Here is a 24,160-nt window from a genome sequence, read left to right as displayed (position 1 = left end):
GACGGACTCACATTATACTCTAGATTCAGGCCTTTAGGAGACAGACGATTTACAGTCAATATCCAGAAGGCTTCGCTCCTTAATAACCTTCTCTTAATACCGCCTCCTCTCCTAGGAGCACTCACTTGTTCTATCACCTGGTATTTTGTCTCAGACAACGATATCTACGGACTTTCTCAAAATATCCACAAGTGAATTCAGGAGACGTGACTGGGAAAAGAATCCAAAAGGTGAGTCTCCTATGAACTTCATGCTGCAACTTTAATGGAATACTGTGGAGAAAAACGCCTATCGCGAGGACTGCGAGTCCATCTGCGCCCCACTCTGTTTTCAGAGGATGGGACTTTCTGCGATCAATTCGAGCAGATTAATAAGTGTTCCCTGGATTTAGTCTTGTTGACTGCTGATAGACTGCAGGCAGCAGATACAGATTTAGAAGTGGAGATTGCGAAAAATGTAAAATAAACAAATAATATATAAATTAGGTCAATAATTTTTCCTTCCCATTTATGATATACAGAGGAGAATTAGAATGTGTTGTGGGTGAATTATGATATATGTTTTTTAGACTTTGGTGCGTATAGTTAAATGGTACGATGATTATTATCTTACTTGTTTTAACTTCTGCTTTCTCACATCTCGCCCACCCTTTAACACATTCTGTGCACTCTCTCCATATCCACCCCTCCCTTCTCCCCTCTCTCATGTATACCTCTGAGGCTCTACTGACATTTCTCACCCACTCCAAACCATCCACTACCTCCATACAGCACTCAAAACGCTCATACAAATCATTGCACCACCTGCTCTTTCTCTTTTTTCTCCTTCTCCTAGTCGCTGGCAACATCTCTCCCAACCCTGGGCCTCCCACCACTAGCATACACCACTCTCCTCCAGCTGCATATAGAAACCCTGCTAATCTTATTAACATTCACTGCATGCCCTCTCCTATTGCTTTCATTGTGCTCTCTGGAACGCACAGTCTGTGTGTAACAAACTAACTTACATTCACGATTTTTTCCTCACTAATTCCCTTCACCTTCTGGCTATTACAGAAACCTGGATCCAGCATTCAGACACCACCGCAGCTGCTGCTCTCTCATTTGGTGGCCTGAAATTTTCACATACCACCAGACCTGAGAATAGACAGGGTGGAGGTGTTGGTTTGCTCCTTTCACCACAATGTGCTTTCCAGGTCACCCCCCCCACCCCGCTTCCCTCACTTATGTTTCCTTCCTTTGAAGTCCACACCATCAGACTCTACAAACCCTTCTCCCTGTGAGTGGCGGTTGTGTATCGCCCTCCAGGCTCCTCCCACCAGTTCTTGGATCACTTTGCCACCTGGCTTCCTCACTTTCTATCCTGTGACATCCCCACCCTCATCATGGGAGACTTTAACATCCCCATCAATGATCCCCTCTGTCAATCAGCCTCTCATCTACTTTCTCTAACCTCCTCATTCGGCCTCTCACAGGTTACTAACTCTCCCACGCATGAAGACGGGAATACTCTGGACCTGGTTTTCTCCCGTCTCTGCTCGCTGCATGAGTTTACTAACTCCCCTCTCCCGCTGTCGGACCACAACCTTGTTTCCTTCTCTGTCAAGAACCGTCTCCTCACCCGGGACACCCCCACTTACCTCACTTATAGGAATACACGTACCATTAATACCCAGCAGCTTATGGACAATCTCCACACATCTTTAGCCCTCATCTCCTCCCTCTCCTGTCCAGACTTGGCATTGTCACACTACAATAATACAGTGAAGAGCTCCCTAGATGAAGCAGCACCTTCTACACGCAGAAAGACCCGACACAGACAACGGCAGCCCTGGCACACAATGCAAACACGTTTTCTTCAGCATTGCTCAAGGTGTGCTGAGCGTCAGTGGAGAAAATCTCTTTTAGCAGAGGACTTCATCCACTATAAATTCATGCTCAAAACCTATAACTCTGCCCTTCATCTGGCCAAACAATCCTACTTCACCACCCTCATCACTTCACTGTCCAACAATCCAAAATTACTTTTTGAAACCTTAAACTCCCTCCTGAAACCTAATGCACAGGCCCCCACCACCAACCTCAGCGGGTAGGATCTGGCCACTTATTTCCTAGAAAAAATTAACCACATCCATCAGGACATCTCAGCCCAATCTCCTCAGTGCCTGGATCCCCTTCCCTGCCGCACTTCAAGCTCACTAGCCATCTTTGAGCCTGTTACAGAAGAAGACATCACCCAGCTTCTCATTTCTTCTTGACCTACAACCTTCACATCTCCTGCAGTCTCTCTCACCGGTGGTCACCACTCACCTGACTAAAATATTTAACCTCTCTCTTTCTTCAGGTATCTTTCCCTCCTCATTTAAACATGCCATCATAACCCCTTTACTTAAAAAGCCATCCCTGGACCAGAACTGCACTGCTAACTACAGACCTGTCTCTAACCTTCTTTACATCTCTAAACTCCTGGAACGCTTGGTCCACTCCCGTCTAATCCGCTATATCTCAGATAACTCTCTCTTCGACCCTCTACAATCTGGTTTCTGCTCCTTACACTCCACTGAAACTGCCCTCACTAAAGTCTCTAATGATCTACTAACAGCTAAATCCAAAGGTCACTGCTCCCTGCTGATTCTCCTGGATCTCTCTGCTGCATATGACACTGTGGATCACCAGCTCCTCCTCACTATGCTCCTGTCAAGGACACTGTTCTCTCCTGGTTCTCCTCCTACCTCTCTGACCGCTCCTTCACTGTATCTTTTGCCGGCTCCTCTTCCTCTCCTCGTTCCCTTACTATCGGGGTCTCGCAGGGCTCAGTCCTAGGCCCCCTCCTCTTCTCTCTATACACTGCCCCTATTGGACAATCAGCAGATTTGGTTTCCAGTATCATCTCTATGCTGACGACACCCAATTATACACCTCTTCCCATGTCATCACCCCTACCCTAATACAAAACACCAAGGACTGTCTGTCCGCTGTCTCTAACATCATGTCCTCCCTCTATCTTAAACTGAATCTCTCCAAAACTGAACTTCTTATGTTTCTTCCATCTACTAACCCAACTCTGCCTGACATTGAAATTACCTTGGATGGTTCAACCATAACTCCCAGCAGCACGGCCGCTGCCTTGGGGTCATATTCGACACTAACCTTTCCTTTACTGCCTATATCCAATCACTCACCCGCTCTTGTCACCTGCATCTTAAAAACATCTCCAGAATCCGACCTTTTCTCACCTTTGAAACTGCTAAAACTCTGACTGTCACTCTTCTTCACTCTCGTCTGGACTACTGCAACTCTCTTCTGATCGGTCTCCCTCTTACCAAACTTTCTCCTCTCCAATGCGTCCTGAATGCGGCAGCCAATGTCGTATTTCTGTCCAGCCGCTTCACTGATGCCTCCATCTCGTGCCAGTCATTACACTGGTTGCCCATTCGCTACAGGGTCCAATATAAACTCATCACTCTCACCCACAAAGCTCTCCACAGTTCTGCACCGCCTTATATCTCCTCTCTCATCTCTGTAAATCACCCTACATTTGCCCTCCGTTCTACAAATGACCTAAGACTAACATCCCCCATAATCCGAACCTTGCACCTCCGTCTCCAAGACTTCTCTCGTGCTGCGCCAGTTCTCTGGAATGCTCTACCCCAGACGATCTGACTGATGCCTAGCCCACATGTCTTCAAGCGCGCTTTAAAAACCCATCTCTTTAAACAAACCGACCACCTCAACTACTCAGTAAACCAACTTTCCCCTGTTCCCTCCTTCTAAATATTATTCAGAATCTGTTCCCTACTCTTCATCTGTCTCCACACCCTCCATGCACACGATAACTGCACTCGATACTTGATTATTACACTTATACATACGGGCTGATGACCGGATCATGCAGCTTTATATGAAAGTCCCTATTTATTATAATTGTCAGACCTGAAATAACAAGCACTTTGCACCTACTGTGTCCCCCCATTCCCTTGTAGATTGTAAGCGTGCGAGCGGCCGGACCCTCGCTCCTAATGTAACTGTTTAAACTGTCTTACCTTGTATTGAATTTATTGTCTGTACATGTCCCCGCTTAATTGTAAAGTGCTGCGGAATATGTTGGCGCTATATAAATAAAACTTATTATTATGTTTTTTTTGCATTTCCTATATACGCCTATATATATATTTGTGGCAATGTGTATTGGTGTAAAATAAAATATTTAATTTGATAGTTAATATACTTTGTTATGGACGTTTTTCATTTTTGTGTATATACACTGCTCAGAAAATAAAGGGAACACAGAAATAACCCAAATGAAATATTCTCATTGAATACTTTGTTCTGTACAAAGTGGAAAAACACACTACAGGCTGATCCAACTTTGATGTAATGTCCTGAAAACAAGTCAAAATGAGTCTCAGTATTGTGCGTGGCCTCCAATGCCTGTATGACCTCCCTACAACGCCTGGGCATGCTCCTGATGAGGCTGAGTATTGTGTGTGGCCTCCACGTGCCTGTATGACCTCCCTACAACGCCTGGGCATGCTCCTGATGAGGCTGAGTATTGTGTGTGGCCTCCACGTGCCTGTATGACCTCCCTACAATGCCTGGGCATGCTCCTGATGAGGCTGAGTATTGTGTGTGGCCTCCACGTGCCTGTATGACCTCCCTACAATGCCTGGGCATGCTCCTGATGAGGCTGAGTATAGTGTGTGGCCTCCACGTGCCTGTATGACCTCCCTACAATGCCTGGGCATGCTCCTGATTCGGTTGCGGATGGTCTCCTGTGGGATCTCCTCCCAGACCTGGACTAAAGCATCCGCCAACTCCTGGACCGTCTGTGGTGCAACGTGACGTTGGTGGATGGAGCGAGACATGATGTCCCAGATGTGCTCAATCGGATTCAGCTCTGGGGAACGGGCGGGCCAGTCCATAGCTTCAATGCCTTCATCTTGCAGGAACTGCTGACACACTCCAGCCACATGAGGTCTGGCATTGTCCTGCATTAGGAGGAACCCAGGGCAAACCGCACCTGCATATGGTCTCACAAGGGGTCTGAGGATCTCATCTTGGTACCTAATGGCAGTCAGGATACCTCTGACGAGCACATGGAGGGCTGTGCGGCCCTCCAAAGAAATGCCACCCCACACCATTGCTGAAGGATGTTGCAGGCAGCAGATCGCTCTCCACGGCGTCTCCAGACTCTGTCACGTCTGTCACATGTGCTCAGTGTGAACCTGCTTTCATCTGTGAAGAGCACAGGGCGCCAGTGGCGACTTTGCCAATCCTGGTGTTCTGTGGCAAATGCCAAGCGCCCTGCACGGTGTTGGGCTGTGAGCACAACCCCCATCTGTGGACATTAGGCCCTCATATCACCCTCATGGAGTTGGTTTATAACCGTTTGTGCAAACACATGCATATTTGTGGCCTGCTGGAGGTCATTTTGCAGGGCTCTGGCAGTACTCCTACTGTTCCTCCTTGCACAAAGGCGGAGGTAGCGGTCCTGCTGCTGGGTTGTTGCCCTCCTATGGCCCCCCACATCTCCTGGTGTACTGACCTGTCTCCTAGTAGCGCCTCCAGCCTCTGGACACTACGCTGACAGACACAGCAAACCTTCTTGCCACAGCTCGCATTGATGTGCCATCCTGGATGAGCTGCACTACCTGAGCAACTTCTGTGGGTTGTAGAGTCAGTCTCATGCTACCATGAGTGTAAAAGCCCAACCAACATTCAAAAGTGACCAAAACATCAGCCAGAAAGCATTGGTACTGAGATGTGGTCTGTGGTCCCCACCTGCAGAACCACTCCTTTATTGAGTGTATCTTGATAATTGCCAATAATTTCCATCTATTGTCTATTTTATTTGCACAACAGCATGTGAAATTGATTGTCAATCAGTGTTGCTTCCTAAGTGGACAGTTTGATTTCACAGAAGTTTGATTTACTTGGAGTTATATTCTGTTGTGTAAGTGTTCCCTTTATTTTTTTGAGCAGTGTATATTTTATATAATGAGACTAATATGATTATATGAATGTTTGTAGTTTTCTTCATTTTTTATTTCATTGTGATGTCATTTCCTTGTTTTTTTTCTATATAAATGTTGTATTTCTATGTGATTGTGTTAGCAGAGGATTAATCCGCGTGACATCCAGAGTTTAGAACACAGAATGTAGGTTTATTCATATCCAGCATAGGCACAGCATGGAGTCTGGTGTTACAGCAGCATGAGGAGATCAAAACATATAACAACAATACAGGAAGAGAAGGAGGGGGCATCCTGTCTGTGTGAGGTTTTTTTTTTTTTTTTTAAACACAACTTTGTTAACAACCTCACAATATGCACAACATATGAAACAGCACAGTAGTTGTTGCAATACACATACAGATTAATATATATTATTCCAACACCCCCACTCAACAACTACTTATCCTCTTAGTCCCATTGTGGTTCTCAATTCTTGGAACCTAGCTCGTGGCAATGGCTTTGTCATAATGTCAGCTACCATCTTATCAGTTTCACAATAGACAAACTGAATTATGCCACGATCTATCAAATCACGTAGATGATGATGTCTGATGTCAATGTGCTTGGTTCTAGCACTGATCTTTTCACTGCATGCAAGTTTAATGCATCCTTGGTTGTCCTCATAAATCACCGTCGGCTGAGTTGTCGGTTTGCCAAGATCGTCCATCAATTGTCTTAGCCAAACAACCTCCTGGCTTGCATAGGCTGCGGACACATACTCCGCTTCTGTAGATGACAAGGCAACAGACACTTGTTTCCTACTAGACCAGGAGATTGAACTTTCTCCAACTTTAAACAAGTATCCACTTGTGGATTTACGATCACGCGAATCGCCTGCCCAATCCGCATCTACATAGCCGGTAAGTTCTAGATCTCCTGCTGCAGATAGTTTTAAATTTACATCTTGCGTTTCTTTCAAATATCGGAGAAGTCTCTTAACAGCATTCCAGTCTCTTTGGCGCGGTTTTTCCACATATCTGCAAAGGATTCCAACTGTTGTTGTGATATCCGGTCGAGTCATAGTTGATATGTATAGAAGTGCCCCCACTGCCTGACGATATTTCTCATTGTTAGGCAACAGGTCTTCTCCTTCCAGCTTCAGGTAGGATGGTTCCATTGGGGTTGATATACCTTTGGCCTCTGACATTTTAAACTGATTCAGAATCAAATTAATTTTTGCACTTTGGTTTAGAAGAAAACTTCCGTTCTTCCTCTCTCTGGATTTGGATTCCTAGATAATATGTCACACTTCCAAGGTCTTTTGTTTCAAAGTGCTGATTCAGAATTTCAGTCATTTTTCCAATTTCTGCGTCGTCTTGATGAACAACAATCACGTCGTCCACATATAAGAGAATATACATCCACTTTCCATCTGTATATTTTGTGTATAAGCATGGATCTGCTTGACCTCTTTTAAATCCTTCTTCCAACAAGACTTTATTCATCTTGGTGTTCCATGCTCTTGCTGATTGCTTAAGACCATAAAGAGATTTTTGTAGTTTGCAAACAAGATTCTCTTCACCTCCTTTTACATAACCTTCAGGTTGAGTCTTGTATAAGTCCTCCTCAATGTCACCATTTAAAAAGGCAGTTTTTATATCCAAATGCCTGACATACATCTTTTGTACAGCAGCTACAGCTAACAAAGCTCTGAACGTGGTCTGTTTAGCGACTGGAGCAAATGTAGCATCGTAATCTTCGCCATACTTTTGAGAATATCCTTTTGCGACCAACCTTGCTTTGAATCTGTGGACTTTACCTTCAGAGTCATATTTGGTTTTGAAGACCCACTTGCACTTGATTGCCTTTTTGCCCTGTGGTAGCTTGGTGAGTTTCCAAGTTTGGAGTTGATGAAGCGATTTGATTTCCTCATTAGTGGCATCGATCCACTTTGTTCTTTCATGGACAGGTAGTGCTTGCATTTCATCCCATGACTGCGGCTCTGATTCAAGTAGTGTCTTGACAATGTAGGATAGACGTTTAGCTGGTATACCTTTGTTTGATCTTGACGATCTCCTGATTTCAGATTCACCTGATTGTTCTGTTGTTCCTTCATTAGTTGAAGAATCCAGCCAGACCTCTACATCCTCCTTGTTGCTGTCTTGTAATTGTGACTTCAGCTGGACTACTGGCGTGATGTCACAAAACTTGGGTGATACAAAGTTCTCATCAATCACTACATTTCTATTTATTGTGACCTTGTTTGTTTCTGGGTGTAGAATCCTATAACCTTTCTGGGTTTCGCTGTAGCCTACCAGGATACCTTCCTTAGCGTGAGATTCCCACTTAGTTCGCTTTTCTTTGGGAACATGTACAAATGCTTTACTTCCGAATATTCTTATGTGATGTAGTTTTGGCTTTCTGCTATTCCATTGCTCAAATGGAGTTTTCTCTGTAGCTTTACCTGGTAGTCTGTTCTGAAGATAGCAAGCTGTCATGATTGCTTCACCCCAATATGCTGTGGGCAGATTTGCATCAAATAACATGCTTCTTCCACTTTCACATAGTGTTCGGTTCCTTCTTTCCGCGACACCATTTTGCTCTGGGTTGTACGGTACAGTGGTCTGAAATAGGATTCCATTTTTCTTTAAAATGCTCTGTGTCTCATTACTTGTATATTCAGTCCCATTATCTGCACGTAGAATCTTTGGCATTCTTAAAAATTTATTATATACTTCAGCTAGGTATATTTCAAGTTTCTCTGGAACTTCCTTCTTGCTGTGAAGCAGGTGGACAACTGTATATCTTGAATGATCATCAATAAATGTGAGAAAATATCTCTTCTTCCCTGGGGTCAGAGTGCTCATTGGACCACAGACATCTGTGTGTATTAAATCTAGTGGCTGTGCTGTTGTTGTACTAATTCTCTTAGGAAAAGCTTTCCAAGACATTTTCCCTTTGATGCAGCTAGTACACTTCATTGTCTGGTTACATAGATCAATTGTAATATCCTCAGCTAGTTGCTTTTGGACTAACTTTCTTATTGCTTCTGGGTCTCTGTGTGCCAGACGCCTATGTGGCACCCCAGGGGTCTGGTTTCCACAGTAATGTAATGTTATGTCTGAGAGCAGGTGGGAGGTCCTTTGGTCAGGGATCCTGTGCATGCCACACCTCCTGCCCAGTCTTGGGAGGGGAAGGACTTCCCCTATATAAACCCGGGGCTGAGGCAGGGTTAGTGAGTAGAAGAAGAGCAGAAGTAGAGACAGAGAAGCAGCATAGGAAGCAACAACAGGAGCTCTGTGGAGCAGTGTTACAAAGAGTCAGGGGCTGGCAGCTGCAGAGCTCGCCCTGACTGAGGAGTATCACCGGACCCGGAGTCCGAGGCTGTGGGGACTAATCTCTACCCAGCAGCAGAAACCGACCGGCAGGGGATTGCAGGTCCTCTGTCCCAGAAACCCAAAGGCACGGTCACAAGTGTGGGACCAGCACCGCCATCGTGGAGCGGAAGCCATTAGAAGGCCCCGAGTCACCGGCCATACGGGTGAGCACCACACGGTACACTCAGGGACGTGGGCTACTTATACCCGCCTCTAGCAAGGTAGCCAGAAGAGTACAGTTAGTTGTGAAGGCCTACAACTCCGCCTGGCCAGGGGAGATCCCATCTGCTCAAGGACTGACCAGGCCCCGATCGCTAACAAGTACTCCGGGAGGGTCTATCGTTGTTACCAGTAAAGACCCTGAATTACACCGCACCGTCTCTGAGTGGTTCCTGCTACCCCTATCTTCCACGTCGGCTGCCCTGAGGCCATACCCCTCCCGTTGGGGGTTATACTATCGCGCTGCACAATTCTACACCGGCCTCAGCGGTCTGCCCTGCAGCGGCAGCTCCATAGCTGCAAATCAACGGGTGGCGTAGTCGACCCTCAAATAACATCTATCAAGACTGCCATACACTGAGCTTGACTCCCTGGGCACGGACCGGGTCTCGCCGCTCGGAGACTACAACCCTCATCTGATACGGTTCCGGGTAAGCCCCCGTGTGCGAGACGCTACGCGACACAGCAGGCCCAGGGGCGCGTCACCTATGCCACACATGAATACAGTTTTTATGCTCTTCTTGTTGCGCTGTATACACACACTCTTTGCATTTCAGCTGATAAAGTTCATCTGTGATGTTTCCCTCTGCTAGTGTGTGACCTTCCTTTGAGATGATGCAGCTATCATGCTTAAATGTAACTTCATTTCCTTGTTTTGTGAGTTTCTTCACAGATAGTAGATTACTTTCAAGACTAGGCACATACAGCACATCCTTTACTGGGATCTTCCTGCTTTGTTTTGGTGAGATTTGACAATCAATATAACCATCTCCTATGCCTTCTGAAGTCATGTACTGACCATTAGCCATAATCACTTTCTCTGACTTACTTTGGTCAAGCTTAGAAAAGAAGTCTCTGTTATTAGTCATGTGACTAGTTGCTCCAGAGTCTATACACCATGCATGCTTTGATGTATTTGCACTGACAGTAAATGCAGTTTCAGCATTCACAGAATCATTTTCTCCAGATACAGCACTTTTAACCCTTTGATGACTGCTTTGCTTTTTCAGCTGATTCATTCTAGCTTTCCAGACTCTGCAGTCAGCTTTCAAATGTCCTGATTTCTTGCAAACAAAACATTCACGTGTTTCTTTTATGTGCTTCCTGTTATCAGTTAGGTTTTGTGTCTGTAAAGCAGATTCTGTGTTGCATGTCCTACTGTCTACACCTTCTGCCTTTCGCTTATATTCCTCTATGAGCTTCCCCCTGACATAATCCAGTGTAAGCTCATCATCTGGACGCGCATCTAGTGCGGTTACAAGCGTATCATAGCTCTCTGGAAGGCCACTAAGCAGTAATGCGGCCACATGAAAGTCCTTTAGATCTTCCCCAATGCCTCTCAGGCGTTCTACAACTTCCAGAACACTTCTTATGTAATCCTGCATATCCTGGCCTTTCTGTAGCTTAGACTGGTACAGCTTTCTCGTGAGATAGAGCTTATTGCTTAAATTTATCCTCTCATGTACCTTTTGCAACTGCTCCCACATTTCCTTTGCAGTATTACATTTACACACATGCACAATCTGGTCATCATCTATACTGAGTGATATGGTACTTTGTGCTTTCTGATCCATGTCTGTCCACTGCTGTGGCACTGGGTCAGGTTTAGGCTCCTGTGTGTATTTCCATGTACCTTCTCTTATCAGCAGCATTTTCACTTTGAATTTCCAGGATTGATAATTCTGGTTAGTGAGACTTGGCACTGTAAATTTCATGGAGCTGCTGCTGCTGGTGGCCATCTTTGCTTCTTCTCAGCTTGCTGTCTTTCTTTTTTTTCTTTCCTCTGTGTTCTGGGGATCTGTGACTCTGGGGACTCTGGGACATCTGGGCCCATAACCTGTTAGCAGAGGATTAATCCGTGTGACATCCAGAGTTTAGAACACAGAATGTAGGTTTATTCATATCCAGCATAGGCACAGCATGGAGTCTGGTGTTAGAGCAGCATGAGGAGATCAAAACATATAACAACAATACAGGAAGAGAAGGAGGGGGCATCCTGTCTGTGTGAGTTTTTTTTTTTTTTTTTAAACACAACTTTGTTAACAACCTCACAATATGCACAACATATGAAACAGCATAGTAGTTGTTGCAATACACATACAGATTAATATGCATTATTCCAACAGATTGGCCACAATTGACAAAAGCTCTGGAGGAGCTGAAGCGTTTTGCAGATTTGCTGATGTGAAATAAATGATTGATTGACTACAGGTGAGTGCCGGGATCTCTTTCCTTTCCCCCTCCATTACTAACCTGAGGGCTTGAAGACAGCTGTGTTTTATGACAAATCACAGCGGTCATCAACCCTAACCACCATTACCCCGATTGCCACCGCACCAGGGCAATCGTGAAGAGCCGTGCAAAGCACCTGAATTGGTGCGCCATTTCTGAGGCAGCTGAGGGCTGGTATTTTTAGGCTGGGAAGGGCCCAATAACCGAGGACCTTCCCACCCTGATAATATCCGCTCACAGCTGTCTGCTTTACCTTTACTGGTTATCAAAAATAGGTAGGACTCCACATCGCTTTTTAATTTATTAGCTAAACACAAGTACAGTAAACTCCACACACAGGGCACTAATTATATATCTCACGGATATCTATCATCTATCTCGATCTTTGCACATCTAACACCTAAATATCTGTCATTTCTATTCTGCACTCTCTTCCGGCACGTGTCACACAGACGTGTGTGCGGATGTCACACTTTATGTCATCTGTGTGCAGGACGTACTGACATCCGGGCTGCCGGCAAAAACGTACATGTCTGGTCCGTGTGACCATGTGCGCAGCCCATAGATTATAATGGTGTACGTGTGTGTCTCCCTTACGTGTGAAGGGGGCCTACAGGGTATGAGCACTTTTAGTATGAATTACCAGTAGGGGGCGTGATCACTTAAAGTGCCTAGGGCAGCATGAATGCCAGATACGGCCCTGAGCACAGCCCTAATAAAGTCATTAGAGCTGCAGATAAAGGGGGCTCGATTACAGCTCTGGATAGTGGGTTGTATGAGCCGGAGGTTATGAACATGGATGACGATACTAATATATGCCGCACTGTAGATGGAGATCCTACTAATTCATACAATACCCCCTTACATTGTCTTTTGGAGGAGGGTTTGGTATCGGCTGTACTTAATGCCAAACAAATAGAACGATTAAAGGAAAATCACCCAAAATGTCCAATATTTCATACATTACCGAAAAAGCACAAAGAAGGAAACATCCATCAGTCTAGAGATACATTCAATACTGGCTGCAGAGAAGATTCCTATAATATAGTGAATATTACCAGAAAACATTTACCTATGTTATACACTGACAAGGATCCAGCAACAAGAAAGACAACTGACACGTGGAGGACAAACACCAAAGGTTTCATTGAATGTGGGAGAAATAAATGTGGTTTGTGCAAGTCTGTGCACAAAGCAAAAATGTCTGCATCTACTAACCATAATAAACCCTATAATATCCGACATCTCATTAGTTGAAGCTCCACACGTCATTGACACCATACAATGTGAAGCTTGTCTGCTGCAATATGTGGGGGGCACGGTCAGACCCTTACGTCACCGCATTGGGGGACACGTTAGGGACGTTCTTGGCCCCACAACACGTAATACATCTGCAGCATCACAACATCTCATACAACACAATAGGGATTAATCACTTTACAGTTGTGGGTATTGAATATGTCACCAGACCAGCTAAGGGGGGAGATTGGTATAAAAAGTACACCCCAGAGAAGCCTTGTGGATTCTGGAATTGGACTCCAGATTCCCCAGTGATATGAAGCTTCCTTCAGACCTTGTATCCATTTACTGAATTGTGTTTTTTCCCTCTTTTATAGTAATTATACATAATATACACATTATAGATGCAGACACTTCATTCTTCTATTGCACGGATGCTTTTTGTTGTGGACATATGATCATCCATAGGGGTAATGTAGACATACTTGCACACGTCCATTTGGGGCTGGGGGTCTCCGCTGTGCATTAGACCCTATGATGTGTATGAGAAGCCAGTTACTGGTGATTTATTATGTCATGAAGAAGAACTGAACACAAATACCAGGTAGAAACGCAGAGATGTTTTGCTCCTATCTGTTTTTTAATGTTTCTATGATTTTAATTTGATTTGTTCAATAAAAGTTTTTGGTTTTATTCACACTGCAAAACAAGTGCTGGATTATCAGTAACTTTCTTTGTCCCGTCCATTCCTTCCCAATTGTGATTTTTCATCCAAGCACTGAGAGATGAGCTGAAAGCAGACAATGTTTTCTATAGAGGAATGGCAGACATGGGTGTTGTCTACATAGAAAGCCTCTCCTAAATCCCATACACAAAAAAGCCGCCCTACAATCTGCCAGGACACATGCGGAAACATATGAAGACTCCTGGGACTTTATACTCTGGAGTAATGAGACCAAGATAAAGGTTTTTTTTGGAACTGATGGCTTCAAAACTGTATAACATTGAAGAGGTGAGGAATACAATGAGAATGCATGGTGTCTACAGTGAGACCTGGTGGTGGCCGTGTCCTTATGTGCGGCTGCATGAGGAGCTACATTTCATTGATGGTATCTTGAATTCACAGATGTTCTGCTCTGTAGTGAAAGAAAAGATGCTGCCATCACTCTGTTCCCTTGGTAGGCCACTGTTACATTTCTGAAGAACAGGGTGACAGTGATTCAGTGGCCAAGTGTCTCCTGATCTGAACCCAACCAAACACCTATGGGGAATTCTGAAGAGACAAGTTGTCATCGCTCCATCCAGCATCCAGGCTCTAAGAGCTCGTTATTGAAAGAGAGAAAAAAGATAGATATAGTATTGTCACTAACTTGTTCATTCCAGGACTAGAAAACTTGGTGCCGTCCTTTAAAATTATGGAGGCCATACAAAATAATAGATGTAGTAGCTTTTGATGTGGGGTGTACTCATTTTTGCATCAACTAATTTGAGTAAAACTGAAGATTTTCTAATGAGAGTTATATTATTACACTTACTTTCATGTTTTGATTACAAAAAAAATGTTCTATGAAATTCAGTGTTGGCAAAATTTTAGAAACTGATCTTCTGTTCAGTGAGCTATTAAACAAAAATCTTACTCATCAAAGGGGGTGTACTCATTTATGCTGAGCAATGTTTATTAAACTTTATAAAACACAGTGAACATAATTACAGTTTCTTTCCTGTATGACTTCTCTCATGTTTTACAAGTTGATATTTATGTATAAAAGATTTCCCGCATTCTGAACATGAATACGGCTTCTCTCCTGTGTGAGTTCTCTGATGTTTATGAAGTTGTGATTTACCTGTAAAGCATTTTCCACATTGTAAACATGAAAACGGTTTCTCCCCGGTGTGATTTCTTTGATGTAAAACCAGCTCTGATTTACTTTTAAAACATTTCCCACATTCTGAACAAGAAAATGGCTTTTCTCCTGTATGAATTCTCTTATGAGTAGAAAGATTTGATTTACATATAAAAGATTTCCCACATTCTGAACATGAATACGGCTGCTCTCCTGTGTGGATTTTCTCGTGTGTCACAAGTGTTGATTTCTCTGTAAAGCATTTCCCACATTCTGGACATGAATACGGCTTTTCTCCGGTGTGAATTCTGTGATGTTTAACAAGATCTGATTTATAACTAAAACACTTCCCACATTCTGAACATGAATATGGCGACTTTCCAGTATGAATGCTCTGATGTCTACTAAGATGCCCTTTAGCTGTGAAGGTCTTCCCACATAGTGAACACAAAAATGTTTTTTCTCCTGTGTGAATTCTCTGATGTGTAATAAGATCACCTTTATTTGTAAAGCATTTCCCACATTCTGAACACGAATATGGCTTCTCTCCTGTGTGAATTCGCTGATGTGGAATAAGACTCCTTTTCTCTGTAAAGGACTTCCCACATTCTGAACATGAATATGGCTTCTCTCCTGTATGAATTCTCTGATGGTTAATAAGACTCCAGTTATTCGTGAACAACTTCCCACATTCTGAACATGAATACGGCTTTTCTCCTGTGTGAATTCTCTGATGTGTAACAAGCTGTGATTTATGTGTAAAGCACCTTCCACATTGCAAACATGAAAAAGGTTTTTCCCCTGTGTGAATTCTTTGATGTCTAACAAGGTCTGATTTACTTCTACAACATTTCCAACATTCCGAACATGAATATGGCTTCTCTCCTGTATGAATTCTCTGATGTGTAATAAGATCCCCTTTAAGTTTAAAGGACTTCCAACATTCAGAACATGAAAATGGCTTTTCTCCTGTGTGAATTCTCTCATGTATAACAAATTGTGATTTATATGTAAAGCATTTCCCACATTCTGAACAGGAGTATGGCTTTTTACCTGTGTGTTTTCTGTGTGTTAAAAAATCTGAACTTTTTGTAAATTTCTTGTCACACTGAAATCTTGTATCTGTGTCACCTGGAATTGTGGTATCAATGTGAGATTGTTCAGGAGATGATTCCTCATGATTAGGAGGATTATAAGAAAGTGAAGTGTTGTGAAGTCCAGGAGGTGCAGGAAGGGTGATGAGGTTTTCTCCATTAGAGTGCTCCCAGATATCTTCTTTTTTACAATTTAGTGATGAACCGTTATTCTCACAAGGATTTCCTATAAGGAGGAAAGATAAATTAGATGTGAGTTTTTTCTTCAACACAAAAGAGATTTCTAAATGTATTTTCTGGATCTCACAATGAAGACCCTCGTCAGTGAAAGTACCGGTAATAAGGAGGACAACTACATGCCATAACATTAACACAATGACGGGTAAAGTGAATGACACTTATAAACTGGTGACATTGGCACAAGTCAGGGGTGGCAGAGATTAGACAGCAAATAGTTCTTTAAGTGGTAATTACTGATGACAGGTTCCCTTAATGTACCTCCAGTGCCATTTCACTCTCTCAAGCTTCATATCTTGCCCTTAGTATAGAAAAGTGTCCACGTAATTAAAGAAGTTGTCCACTACTATTAAAAATGCCCCCAATGTAATTAACCCGTTGAGAGAAGATTTTTTCTAATTACCTAGCTTTGTCTTTATTGGCTGTGAGCGGCGCTATCGCTGGCCACTCACCGGCATCACGCGACCCCCGGCTGCAGCCGGCTCTTGCTTCCCCTGATGTCACGTCAAGTGAGTCGTGACTCGGTGATGCGATCCCCGCGGTGGACGCCGGGCTGTGAGTGGGGTTTCCCCGCGCTTCACACCCAGCATCCACCGCGCATTTTCCCAATGAATACAAGGTAATTGTGATTCACAAAATGTTATACAATTGAACAGTGAAGAAAAAAAAAATTACATTTTTACCACTATAATATTATTTTAGCCCCAGATTTTACATTTTCACAAGGGAAAATGGGTAAAAATGACCACATAACTTTATACAATTTCTGCTGAACGGGGCAATACCCCATATGTGGCTGTACTGTACTGCTTAGCCACATGGCGAGACTCGGGAGGGAAGGAGCAATATTTTACTTTTGGAGAACAAACTTTAGTAGAACAGTTTGCAGACTCCATATACAAAGCCCCTAAATGGCAGAAGAGCAGAATCCCCCCTCAAGTGACACCAGTTTGCAAACTACACCCCTATGGAAATGTATCTACAGGTGTAGTGATGAATTTGACTCCATGGGTGCTTTCCAGAAACGAGCAGTAATGGATGTTGCGAAGTGAAAATGCAAATATTCCCTTATAGTGGCCAGTACATTGTAGTGTCCGGTACATTGTAGTGCCCAGTACATGATTCCCAGTTAGTGCTTTCTGGAGAAATAAATTGTCTCTCCTCGCTACAGTAATGCCAAACATGTGGATGCTAACTGCACACGGTGGGGCTCAGGAGGAGGGGGCATTTGGATTTGGGAGCGCGGATGTCACTGGATTTCTTTAAGTGGGAGCCACGTCACTTTTCCAGAGCTTACAGATGATGAACCTGAGTGGGGACTTGTTTTTTTTGTGGGTTGAGTAGAAGCTCTTGGTGGCATTTTGGGGTACAGAACATTTTGGAGCATATTTATCCTGTGCTGTACGCTGAACACTTACAGTGGGTACGGGAAGTATTCAGACCCCTTTAAATTTTTCACTCTGTTTCATTGCAGCTATTCGGTAAATTCTAAAAAGTTCATTTATTTTTCTCATTAAAGTACAGTCTGCACCCCATCTTGACTGAAAAAAAGCAGAAATGCAGACAAATTTGCAAATTTATTAAAAAAGAAAAACTGAAATATCACATGGTCATAAGTATTCAGACCCTTTGCTCAGACACTCATATTTAAGTCACATGCTGTCCATTTCCTTGTGATCCTCCTTGAGATGGTTCTACTCCTTCATTGGAGTCCAGCTGTGTTTAATTAAACTTATAGGACTTGATTTGGAAAGGCACACACCTGTCTATATAAGACCTCACCGCTCACAGTGCATGTCAGACCAAATGAGAATCATGAGCTCAAAGGAACTGCCCAAGGAGCTCAGAGACAGAATTGTGGCAAGGCACAGATCTGGCCAAGATTACAAAAGAATTTCTGCATTACTGAAGGTTCCTAAGAGCACAGTGGCCTTCATAATCCTTAAATGGAAGAAGTTTGTGACCACCAGAAGTCTTCCTAGACCTGGCCGTCCAGCCAAACTGAGCAATCGTGGGAGAAGAGCCTTGGTGAGAGAGGTAAAGAAGAACCCCAAGATCACTGTGGCTCAGCTCCAGAGATGAAGTAGGGAGATTGGAGAAAGCTCCACAAAGTCAACGATCACTGGAGCTCTCCACCAGTCGGGCCTTTATGGCAGAGTGGCCAGATGGAAGCCTCTCCTCAATGCAAGACATATGAAAGCCCGCATAGAGTTTGCTCAAAAACACATGAAGGACTCACAGACTATGAGAAATAAGATTCTCTGGTCTGATGAGACGAAGATAGAACTTTTTGGTGATAATTCTAAGCGGTATGTGTGGAGAAAACCTGGCACTGCTCATGACCTGCCAAATACAATCCCTACAGTGAAACATGGTGGTGGCAGCATCATGCTATGTGGGTATTTTTCAGCTGCAGGGACAGGATGACTAGTTGCAATTGAAGGAAACATGAATGCAGCCAAGTACAGAGATATCCTGGATGAAAACCTCTTCCAGAGTGCTCTGGACCTCAGACTTGGCCGAAGGTTCATCTTCCAACAAGACAACGACCCTAAGCACACAGCTAAAATGACAAAGGAGTGGCTTCAGAACAACTCTGTGACCATTCTTGACTGGCCCAACCAGAGCCCTGACCTAAACCCAATTGAGCATTTCTGGAGAGACCGGAAAATGACTGTCCACCAACGTTCACCATCCAACCTGATGGAACTGGAGAGGATCTGCAAGGAAGAATGGAAGAGGATCCCCAAATCCAGGTGTGAAAAACTTGTTGCATCATTCCCAAGAAGACTCATGGCTGTATTAGCTCAAAAGGTGCTTCTACTCAACACTGAGCAAAGGGTCTGAATACTTATGACCATGTGATATTTCAATTTTTCTTTTTTAATAAATTTGCATATTTTTTATTAAAAAACACAATTAGGAAAATTAAAAATGTGCTTATTAAATCATTAAGAAGAGGTGTGAAGGCGGCCCAGTTATTCATCGGTGCGCAACCGGACTCTGTACAAGAGCAGCCGCTCCATCACCGGACGCTTCTGCTGTGATGTGGACAGCGGATAAAGCTTCACTGCACCGGAGACTTCATACAATATCACACACCGGTCATCGTCAGGCGTCGCTAATCATAGTCACATGCCAATCATCATCATCACACGCCGCTAATCATAGTCACATGCCAATCATCATCGTCATACGCCAGTCATCATCATCACACGCCGCTAATCATAGTCACATGCCAATCATCATCGTCATACGCCAGTCATCATCATCACACGCCGCTAATCATAGTCACATGCCAATCATCATAGTAACATGCCAGTCATCATCATCATCACACGCCGGTCATTATTACATACCTGTGGAAACATCTACAGGAATCTCCTCCTTCCCGTCACTCACACACGGCTGATCCCCCCTCGTCATCGCTTCTTCTTCTGTCTCGTCCTTCACTTTATTCTTAGTCGGATCTTCCTCCTGATATATCAGATGTAACAATCAGCACAATACAAGAAACCACCAAAATATACGACATCTATGACCTCGATCAGAAAAGTCCCCCCATATGCAGATCCGGTACAGGGCTCAGCACCGTCTACCTGATGATCCTCCGGGATGTTGTGATTCTCCTCTGGACAGTCCTGGGGATACAGAGGACGGGGACATCTCTCTGGTGGATTTCTTTCCATGAGTCCATCTGTAGGAAACACATAGTGACAGAATACAGTGACATGTAAAAGTTTGGGCACCAATGGTCAAAATTACTGTTATTGTGAACAGTTAAATTGAAGATGAAATAATCTCTAAACGGCCTAAAGTTAAAGATGACATTTCCTTTGTATTTTAGGCAAAACAATAAATAATAAATTATATATATTTTCCAAAATGCATCAGACCTTCTTAGATGTACTTTTGCATACTTCTGACGCTGAATTTCATGGTGAGGTCGCAGGAGAGGTTTTCTTCTGATGACTCTTCCATGAAGGCCATATTTGTGCAGGTGTCTCTGAAGAGTACAATAATGTACCACAACTCCAGAGTCTGCTAAATCTTTCTGAAGGTTTTTTGCAGTCAGGAGGGGGTTCTGATTTGCCTCTCTAGCAATCCTACTGAGAATTAGCTTGGTCTTCCAGACCTTATATTGACCTCCACTGTTTCTGTTAACTGCCCTTTCTTTATTACATTTTGAACCGAGGAAAGGGCAACTTGAAAACGCTTAGCTCATAGCCTTCTCCTGCTTCGTGGGCCTCCACCATTTTCAGAGTGCTAGACAGCGGATACCTTGGTTGATAAAATCCGTCTTGTGGTTCTTGTGTAATCTTTACTTTCAGTTTGGAGATAATGATATGCTCGTTTTCCGGGGCAGCCTATGGGGGGCGCTCTATCTGGGTTTCTGCTGACATATTCATCTGTATGCTCTTATGACAGCTCACTGATCGTTCACTGACCTGCCTCCTATTTTACATAATGCATCTAGTAGTGCGTGGCTAGGTAAAATAGGAGGCAGGTCAGTGAAGGCACAGTGAGCTGCCATAAGAGCATACAGGTGAATATGCAATCAGAGCACCAGATAGAGCGCCCCCCACAGGTCGCCCTGGAGCACGGGCATATCATTATCTCCAAACTGAAAGTAAAGATTACACAAGAACCACAGGACGGATTTCATCAAAAAAGGTATCATTTTAATCAGTGTAATGGCGCCTACCTGACAGTCTATGTAGCTTACTAAGCACAATCCTGCTGACAGGTGCGCTTTAAGTACATAATGTGGAATATCTCCTGAAAAAAATGAATAAAGTGAAACAGTTTTTTTGTATAGAGACTCATGTTAAATACAAAAGAGCAAATGATAATTTAAAACAAAAAACAATGGGAGGGAAAAATAGAAAAATCGAAAGCTTTCTGTGTCACTGGTATTTCCACCTTTACCTTAATTTAGTATGGAAACACATTTTGACTCGCCTGTGGTAAATCACAAAAGAGATTCTCCTGTGATTGTCAGTGCCCATGTGACAAGAATTAGCCAATGAATGATGACTTCAGTGTTTTAAAAAGCCACATGGTAGGCCCCGTTCCTTTGTCACAATGGATTAGACAAAGGAGCTGCTTGAGGACATCAGAACTGCTATTAGCAAACACAAGACTTCCAAAGAGTAGAAGGCCATCTCCAAAAACCTTGGTATCCCAGTTTCAACAGTGCGCAATGTCATTAATAAGTTTGCCAAGCATGGAACCGTCAAGAACCTCCCTGGAAAGAGGAAAATTGGCAAAAGAGGTCTTCGAAGATTGGTGGAAACAGTGGAAAAAAAACATCACGTCAAACATCCAAAGACCTGAAGGCCAACCTGGAATAGTCTGGGGTCATGGTTTCAACAAGTACCATACACCACACACTAAACCAAGCAGAGTTTTATGTCCGAAGGCCAAGGAAGAAACCATTGTTGAATAAAAGACATAAAAAGGAACGACTGATCTTTGCCAAAGAGTACCTTGACAAGCCTCAATCCTTCTGGGAAAATGTTCTGTGGACAGATGAAACAAAAATAGAGCTTTTTGGCAATGCAAAGCAACAGTTTGTTTACAGACGGCGCAATGAAGGTTATATAAGGAAAGAAAACCTTACCAACACTTAAGCATGGTGGAGTATCCACAACGCTGTGGGGTTGCATTGCAGCATCTGGTACTGGAGGCCTTGACCATATCACAGGAATCATGAAATCAGAGAATTATCAAGAGGTTTTAGAGCGACATGTCCTACCCAGTGAAAGAAAATGTAGTTTGAGTCAAAGATCATGGGTCCTCCACCAAGACAATGACCCAAAGCACACATCCAAAAGTACACAGGAATGGTTGAGAAAGAAAAAACATGGACTGTTTTATAATGGCCAGCAACGAGTCCAGACCTCAATCCCACTGAAAATCTTTGGGGTGAGCTGAAATCTGCCGTTGGGAAAAAGAACCTGCAAACATTCAAGAGCTCGAACAAACTGCAAAGGAAAAGTGGGAGAAAATCCCAGCTGAGAAGTGCAAGAAGCTTATAGATGGCTACAAGAAACGTGTGGAGGCTGTCAGCAATGCCAAAGGGTGGGCAACCAAGTATTAATTACTTGAAGAACAGAGAGGAATGGGGTAAAGGAATAGTCAGCTCACCCAACGTTGATTAGCAGTCTTCATCCAGTCTCGGACGTGGAGACAAACAGCAGAAAATAGAATAGAATATCTATGGATCTCTTTTGGTGACTTGCTACTACAGTTTCTAATGTGATCAATAAACTTTGCTTTTTATATTTCTGGCTACCGCTGGAGGATGTTCTTGTTTTTCTGCCAAGTATTAATTAGGGGTTTAGGGGGGCCTTTATTGCTGCACATGCTGTTTATTCGGTTTCTTCTTTGAAATTGCCACAAGGAGGTTAAACAATGTTCTATTGTTGTATTACTTTGGACCACCAATTAAAAAAGTCCTAAGGATATACTGTAACTTTCATTATTTCTGAAGATATTGTACAGGCCATGAAATAAATGAAGGGATGCCAATAATGGTGATCAGCAGTGCACAGAAGCCCAGTCACTGAGCAGCGGGAGAAGCAGGTCCTCCGAGCCGTCACCACATGGATTATAGGAGGACTCCCAACACAGATTTATGTCATAGTCACAGGATAATGAATAAGGGACACATGCCGATTCCCCATGGGGGGTCGTCTGAGGAGTTTTTTTCCTTCTGAGAACTAGAAATAAGTAAACCTCCGGCTATTTAACCTCTTTATTGTTGAAAATAATAGCACCCGAGGAGTCTATGTGAGGGGGTCCCAGTATGAGCCCATCGGGGTCTTCACTTTATAGTTATTTTCAGATGGGATGACCGAAAAACATCTGTTCTAATAAAATATACTTTTTCCTATAAAGTATTTAATCCCTTCCCAATATCCAGCATCTACCTGTAACTGCAGCGATCGGGGCTTAAACTCTGACCTTTGCGATTAACCCCATGAATACATAGTTATATAGGTTTAAATAAGACTCAGGTCCATCAAGTCCAACCGGTCTCCACAAGTTCTACATTCTTTTTCAATTATTTTAACCTACAATGACATTCACTGTGAGAAAATCATCCGGCCCTTCTATAAATGCCATTTCTCTTGATTTAACAAATCTAATCGTCTGGAATAACTGAGAAAAAAAGCCGTATTGTCACAGGTAATACATTGGGATCACAGGCTTTTATCTCTGTATTACAGTCGTGAGGCAGTGAGGGGAATTATATGCAGGGGACGGTATGTATCCCCCAGGATGCTCATAGAGGCACATTGAACCCGCTGGAGTGCACTGGAGTCACAGAAACACCTGCGGCTGCAGAGCAAAATAAAAGGAAAGTTTGGACTTGGTCAAACTATTTGACCAAGTTGGATTTAAGAAAACCCAGCGTGGGCTTTTATTTTGGGAGTGATCTGCAGGTGGCAGTGGGGCGGTCCACTCCCTCCTGCCGAGTCTTACAAGTGGCTCATGGCCACAGAATCCATTAAAAAACCTTCAGCAAAGGTTTGGGTGAGTCAGTGGTTTGTTTGCTAAGCTGCAGAGCAGGACGCTCTGTACAATGCAGCCTGGGTGAAGGCGCAACAAAGGCTGGTGAAGGGAACGTAACTGGCGCACCCGAGTGAAACGGCAGCAGGTTTACACGTTCAAAAGTGACCAAAACATCAGTCAGAAAGCATTGGTACTGAGATGTGGTCTGTGGTCCCCACCTGCAGAACCACTCCTTTATTGAGGGTGTCTTGATAATTGACAATAATTTCCATCTATTGTCTATTCCATTTGCATAACAGCATGTGGAATTGATTGTCAATCAGTGTTGCTTCCTAAGTGGACAGTTTGATTTCACAGAAGTTTGATTTACTTGGAGTTATATTCTGTTGTTTAAGTGTTCCCTTTATTTTTTTGAGCAGTGTATATACCAGTGATTAGCTGCAG

General features: G+C 43.5%; 1 pseudogene; it reads right to left on the bottom strand.

The window, feature by feature from the left end:
• Positions 1-24,160, bottom strand: part of LOC141201518 (uncharacterized) — a 147,333-nt pseudogene that overhangs the window by 86,452 nt on the left and 36,721 nt on the right.

This window comes from Phyllobates terribilis, unplaced genomic scaffold (assembly GCF_046119375.1).
Source record: "Phyllobates terribilis strain yellow unplaced genomic scaffold, ASM4611937v1 Scaffold_117__1_contigs__length_5270597, whole genome shotgun sequence".
In the NCBI taxonomy this organism is placed as follows: Eukaryota; Metazoa; Chordata; class Amphibia; order Anura; family Dendrobatidae; genus Phyllobates; species Phyllobates terribilis.
Note: the sequence above shows the minus strand (reverse complement) of the source record. Positions and strands in the feature narration are given on the sequence as shown.